Source organism: Microtus oregoni, unplaced genomic scaffold (genome assembly GCF_018167655.1).
Source record: "Microtus oregoni isolate MIOR12 unplaced genomic scaffold, Mior012 000020F_ref0000438, whole genome shotgun sequence".
NCBI lineage: Eukaryota > Metazoa > Chordata > Mammalia > Rodentia > Cricetidae > Microtus > Microtus oregoni.
Genome location: NW_024543079.1, coordinates 36,091,125 through 36,097,452, shown reverse-complemented (window position 1 = coordinate 36,097,452; position 6,328 = coordinate 36,091,125).

The following is a 6,328-nucleotide window of genomic DNA, read 5'->3' as shown; positions in this document are numbered from 1 at the left end:
GTTTCCAGAACTTCCCAAAATAGCACCATTCATTGCCTGGGGTTCACTCAAAACGTAAGCCTGAGGGGGAAATTTACATTCAAATCCTTAACAGTGATGGAATCAGAAAATGGATTGAATGGTAGAGAGTGGGGGGAGTGTGATGGCGTTAGCACACTGGTAACCTCAACATGCAGCCGGTGGAAGCAAGACGATCCGAAACTCAAGGTGGGGGCCACAGATGCTAGGCTGGGAAAGGCACTGCTGTCAAGCCTGATGGCCTGAGTTTGATCCCTTGGACCCACATGGTGGAGGGAGAGAACTCTCCCACGTTGTCCAAAGGGGAAGACTCCAAGCACCCCGGAAAGGGCTGGCCCCTGACTTGGTCCAAAACGATAGTCTAGGTTCAGCTCAAGCTGAACTATAGAAGGATTTTTGGCAGATAGATCAAAACCTACAGCCAGCATTCCTCAGGAACCTGTGAAATGGGTTTCTGCCTGCCATATACCTGTGGTTACATACCAAAATCCAAAACTAACCTCTAGGCTCCCTCAGTCTCTAGCAACAGGCACCTCTTAGGAATATCAACCCCCACTCCGGCCTTCTGGCTCTTCTCACCTCCCCCACTGCTACCCCACTCTGCTAGCTGCCAGGAGGCTCCAGATTACAGCTCACTCCCCATTCCCAGGCTCTGCTCTCTTATCGTGCCAAGGTCACCCCCCCACACACACACACTATCGTCTTCTCTTGCTTCTCCCTCCTATTTTCTCTGCTCCCAGGAAGATTTCTCTGCCCAGCAAGATTGTCTTTTTCTCTCTGCTCTGGACTCTTCCAGATGCTTCTGGCTTCTCTCTCTTTCATATTTACAATAAAAACCTCCCAAACTGTGGAGGAGTGGTCATTTCTGTGGTTTCTTACTGTGTCCTAGCTTACAATCTTTGTGGATACATTGTGATTCATGAGTAAGCACGCGCACGCACATACACACATACACATATACACACACACACAAATGAAAACCTTACAAGAGAAAAATTCAAGGTCATCCTTTGGTATATAGCAAGTTTGTAAATATCAATTTATAAATATCAAAATAGCCTGGGCTATGTGAGACCCCCCCCTCTCCCTTTTTTTTAAAGTGTGGGGGGAGGAGTGTTTTGGGATTTGGAACATTCCAGGGTTTTGTTTTTGTTTTTTTTTTTGACAAAAGGTTTCTTTGGATAGCCTTGGCTGTCCTGGAACTCCATCTATAGATCAGGCTGGCCTTGAACACACAGAGATTCAGCTGCTACTTCCGCCCTGCTCATTCCAGATAGCCTGGAGCTTACAGCTGCAAAGAGAGGCCCTGCCACCAAACAAGGTAGAAGGTGAAGATGAAACCTGAGGTTATCCTCTGAGTTCCACACATGTGCTGTGGAGTGCATTCGCCACACACACACACACACACACACACACACACGATTGATGTGATTCACTGAAGGTAAATTATGTTTCAGGCAGCCAAGCCTTTCCATCATGAAACATCCAGAGTAACTTCTATTTCCTGAGCCGAACACCTGACACTGAGGGAAGGGCTCTAGACCAACAGGTAGCAAGGGGACTGAGGGCATGTATGGCCCCATGATAGGAAGCTGGAACCCGGGAGAGGCATGACCAGGGGAAGGTTCTTTGCATAATATGATCGGCATCTTGGAGTAGAGCTTACCTTCACCCACTCAACCCTGCAGCTAATTGAGCAGAACGAAACAGAAGTAGCCAGGTCTGTGTTAAAGATAATGGAGCTAGTTGGATGATGGGCAGGCAAGGGGGTGGGGGTTGGGCTACAACCATTACCCCTCTTGCCCCCCTCAACCACAAGTGATCTTGGGATATAAGAAGTAGAAGGGGACTGAGGGGGCCCCCACAATGCAGCTTCCGTGAGGTCATCAAGCTGGGGTGGCTCTTGTGGTGAGGCAGCTGTTTTGAGGTCACCTTACCTGTGCTCTATAACTGACGGGTAAGCATTTAGGAAGAAGGAAAGGCTACCACCCACCAGAGGGGGAATTTTTTTTAAAGGCTGTCATCTAACATTTTAAAGTTTAAAATCCTCTAATAATCTCTGTACTATAAGATCTGGTTTATTTAGCTTCATTCCTCCACAGACCATAAGAAAAGATGTTAATTTTTATTTTATGAGTATAGGTAGATACCTGCATGTATATCTGTACACTACTTGTGTGCCTGGTACCCACAGAGGTCAGAAGAGAGTATGGGACCCCCTGGAACTAGAGTCACCGACGGTTATGATAAACCATGTAGGTGCTGGGAATTGTACTTAACTCTTCTAGAAGAGCAGTCAGTACTCTTAACAACCGAGCCATTGCTCTAGCCCCCTCCCCCATGAACTTTGAATTGATATCAAGTATATAAGTGCTAAGGCAGACTTGTCCATAGGAATAAACGTTCTGAATTGTGATCCAGTTTGTAGTCTTTGTAGAAGTTGATGTTGTCCGTTAAAGGAGAAGGAAACCTGGGCATAAGGAATCTCTCCCCATTTGCCTTTTACCTATAAAACAGATCTAGCTGTAGTGGGGTGTTAGAATTTAAGTTACCATCCAAGGGCCATGCTTTTCCACCACAGCTCATACCTGGGCCATACTGTGTTTAAAAAATAATAGTAAATGAGCCAAACAGTGCTGGCACACGCCTCTAATCCCAATACTCTAGAGGCAGAGACGGGGAGATCTCTGTGAGTTCGAGGCCAGCCTGGTCTACAAGAACGCGTTTCCAGGACAGCCAGGGCTACATGGAAAAACCCTGTCTCGAAAAACCAATAAATAAATAAATGAAGTCATCACTTAAATGAAAAAATTATTTGGTATGAAGTTGTAAAGGCAGGGATAATTTTACTTTTGGTCTAGAAAAGTTCCTGCAGGGCTGAAGGATGAGGATGCTGCCCTTTTTGATGCCCTCTGTCACTGTCTCTGGGCCTAACCCCTGCTCTCTCTCGGGAAAACATGGCTGACACAGTCTCCTTGGAGCCCTGACCTGGACAACAGTGAATTGTGGCTATGGAACAGGGGATATAACAAGCAATAAGATAGAGTAATGCGAATAACCAGTTCATTTTATCTTACTTTATAATTTTTTTTTTGAATTTTCGAGACAGGGTTTCTCCGTAGTTTTTGGTTCCTGTCCTGGAACTAGCTCTTGTAGCCCAGGCTGGCCTCGAACTCACAGAGATCCACCTGCCTCTGCCTCCCAAGTGCTGGGATTAAAGGCGTGCGCCACCACCGCCCGGCTTACTTTATAATTTTGAAAGAATTTCAGATTTACAGTTTCCAAGTAACACAAGTGCCTCTTGTCCAGCTGCAGGGCATCAGTCAGAACAGAAGAGCAAAACATGATAGAGCTTAGTGCAGATCTCACCTTTGTCCCATTACTGTCCTTTCTCTGTTTCGGGACCCGGCCTAGGATGGCACCTTGCATTCAGTTATTATACTGCTCTGGTCTCCGTTAGTCTGGAATAGTTCTCCGATCTTTCCCTAACTTTCATATCCCCCGCCCATCTTCCACTTTATTTTTTGAGACAAGGTCTTGCTATGTAGCCAAATTGACTTCAAACTTGATGCCCTCTGTCACTGTCTCTGGGCCTAAACCCCTGCTCTCTCTCGGGAAAACATGAGCTGATTACTGATAGTGGACACAGTCTCCTTGGAGCCCTGACCTAGACAACAGTGAATTCATGTTCTTGCCTCTACCTCAGTCTCCTAAGTGCTGGGGTCATAGACTGTATCACATGACCTCAACATTTTTGATGTTATTCTGCATACCAGTGCTATCCAGTAGAATTTTCTAAGAGAGAAATGTTCTTTATCTATACACAGATGAAGTTCACATTTGGAATGTGGCCAAAGGGGCTCAGAATGCTAAAGGCATTTTTAAGAGCTGTTGACAGGTGATTGGGAACCAGGCAGGCCAAGAAGCTGGACTGTTCCAATGCCCTTCAAAGTCCAGAAAGGACAGGGCTAACTATAATCACAATTAGAAGCCAGTTCTCACAGGCCTGATGCTCTTTTTGCAAGAATAAAGTAAAAGCTTGGTATGGTGAATTCTAATTGGTCTTAATAATAAAAATGTGGAACCAGATATTGGGGTAAATGCTGAAAGATCAGAGAAACAAAAGAGCAAGCCACTAGAGAGACTTCTTACCTATACCAAATTCTCAGACCAAAGGGGCTGAGCTCCTGTCTCCTCTCTCTGCCCAGCCATATTACTTCCTTTCTTCACCTCCCTAGTGCTGACATTAAAGGCATGAGATCCCAAGTGCTGGGATCAAAGGTGTGAGCTCTGGTTCTCTTTTAGACTGGTTAAACCTCCGTAAACCAGTGTGGCCTTGGACTCCTGATCTTCCTGCTTCCGCCTCTCAATTTCTGGGATTAAAGACCTGTGCCACCACTGCCTATCCTAGTGACTAGCTCTGTCCTCTGATCTTCGGGTAAGCTTTATTTGTTAGAGCACAAACAAAATATCACCACAGAGGTCCTGGTTGTTTGCAGCAAGACTAAATCACCAATACTCAATTTTTTTAATATTTATTTATTTATTATGTACACAATATTCTGTCTGTGTGTATGTCTGAAGGCCAGAAGAGGGCACCAGATCTCATTACAGATGGTTGTGAGCCACCATGTGGTTGTCGGGAATTGAACTCAGGACCTTTGGAAGAGCAGGCAATGCTCTCAACCTCTGAGCCATCTCTCCAGCCCCCCCCCCCAATACTCAAATTTTAAAAATTGCTTTTTACATTTTCAAGTTTATTTTGTAGTCAAGGGACAGACAGTTGTGAAGATCAGAAGAAAGCTTTCGGGAGTTCTTACACTACGTTGGTCCCAGGGGTCAAACTTAAGTGTGATTTGTATATGCTGAAAGTTGTGAACTATCTACACAACTACCAACAACTGTGTGGTGGTCTGAATGAAAATGGCCCCCATAGGCTCACCAGGGAGTGGCACTATTAGGAGGTGTGGCCTTATTGGAGGAAGTGTGTCACCAGGGGTGACTTTGTTTCAGGAGCTCAACCTAGGCCCAGTGCCTCACTCTCCCTGCCTGCTGCCTGAGGATCCAGATGTAGAAAGAGCTCAGCCTTCCTACAGCACCATGTTTGCCCGCACTCTGCCATCCTTCCCACCGTGAGGCTAATGGACTAAACCTCTGAACTGTGAGCCAGCCCTCAAGTAAACTGCCGTGGTATTAGTGTCTCTTCATAGCAATAGGAACCCTAAATAAACCAAGCAGTAATAAAATCTCAGAGTTCTAGAATCTTTGTCACATAACTAATTCTGTTTAGCAGCAGTAGTGATTTCCCACGGAATCCCTCAGGCTTCTCTTTCGAATCTGTGCTAGACAGGAAAGTGTAACATTAAGTATGCCATTGATGGAGTTTTCAAATTTTTTCATGTTTTACATTTGTGGGGGCATAGATGCCAATGCTTTTGGGAACTGATTCTCCTTCCCTCAGATTCTCAAGCTTGGCAGCAAGTGCCTCTACCTGCTGAGCCATCTCACTAGCCCCGTGGACACATTTCCACGTATGCTCAAGCTGTGCACACAGCACCCACAGCCAAACTACAGGGCATTTCTACCCTCCAGGCGTGCCGCGGTAACTAACATGACTTCTGTTGAAGGACATTAGTTTTTACTTCTTGTTGAAACATGTGACTGGAAGCAGAAGGCATGCATTATTTTGTCTGTTAGCTGAGCACCGTTTAGCCACGCCACCCATTCCACTATGTGAGAGCCTACCCCTGTTATGTGCATCGAGAAGCTGTGACCTCTTACTGCTGTGTACTGGTCACAGTCTGCCCATTCATTTTACGGATGCACATTTGATTAATTTATAGTAAGTAAATTAATAATTTGCTTATTAAGAATAAAGATACTAGAACCTTTTCTAGTGGGTGTAGTTTTTAAAAAGATTTTAATCTTAGTTTTAATTACCTGGGTAGGTGTACAGTGAGTACAGGTGCCAGAGGAGGCCAGAGGTGTCGGGTCACCCTGGTGCTGGAGTCAAAAGCGTTTGTAAGGCTCCAGACATGGGTTCATAGCTCAAAGTCTTTTACTGCATCATATTCCCACGGTCCCTACTCGTGTCGCCTGGCTAGGCACTCATGCCCCTGTGACATTTGCGTGACAGCGCACCTTTACGGAGCACAGCGTGCCAGGCACTGGTAACCCTCGCTCCTCCAGCACCTGACTAAAAGGAGAGCTGCTTTGCTTGAGGAGGTGGGACAGAATCCAAGAGCTCCAGTTTTCTGGGCTTCTGGACTGCCCGTGGAAACTGCTCCAGACCAAGCAAGGAGAGAATAAT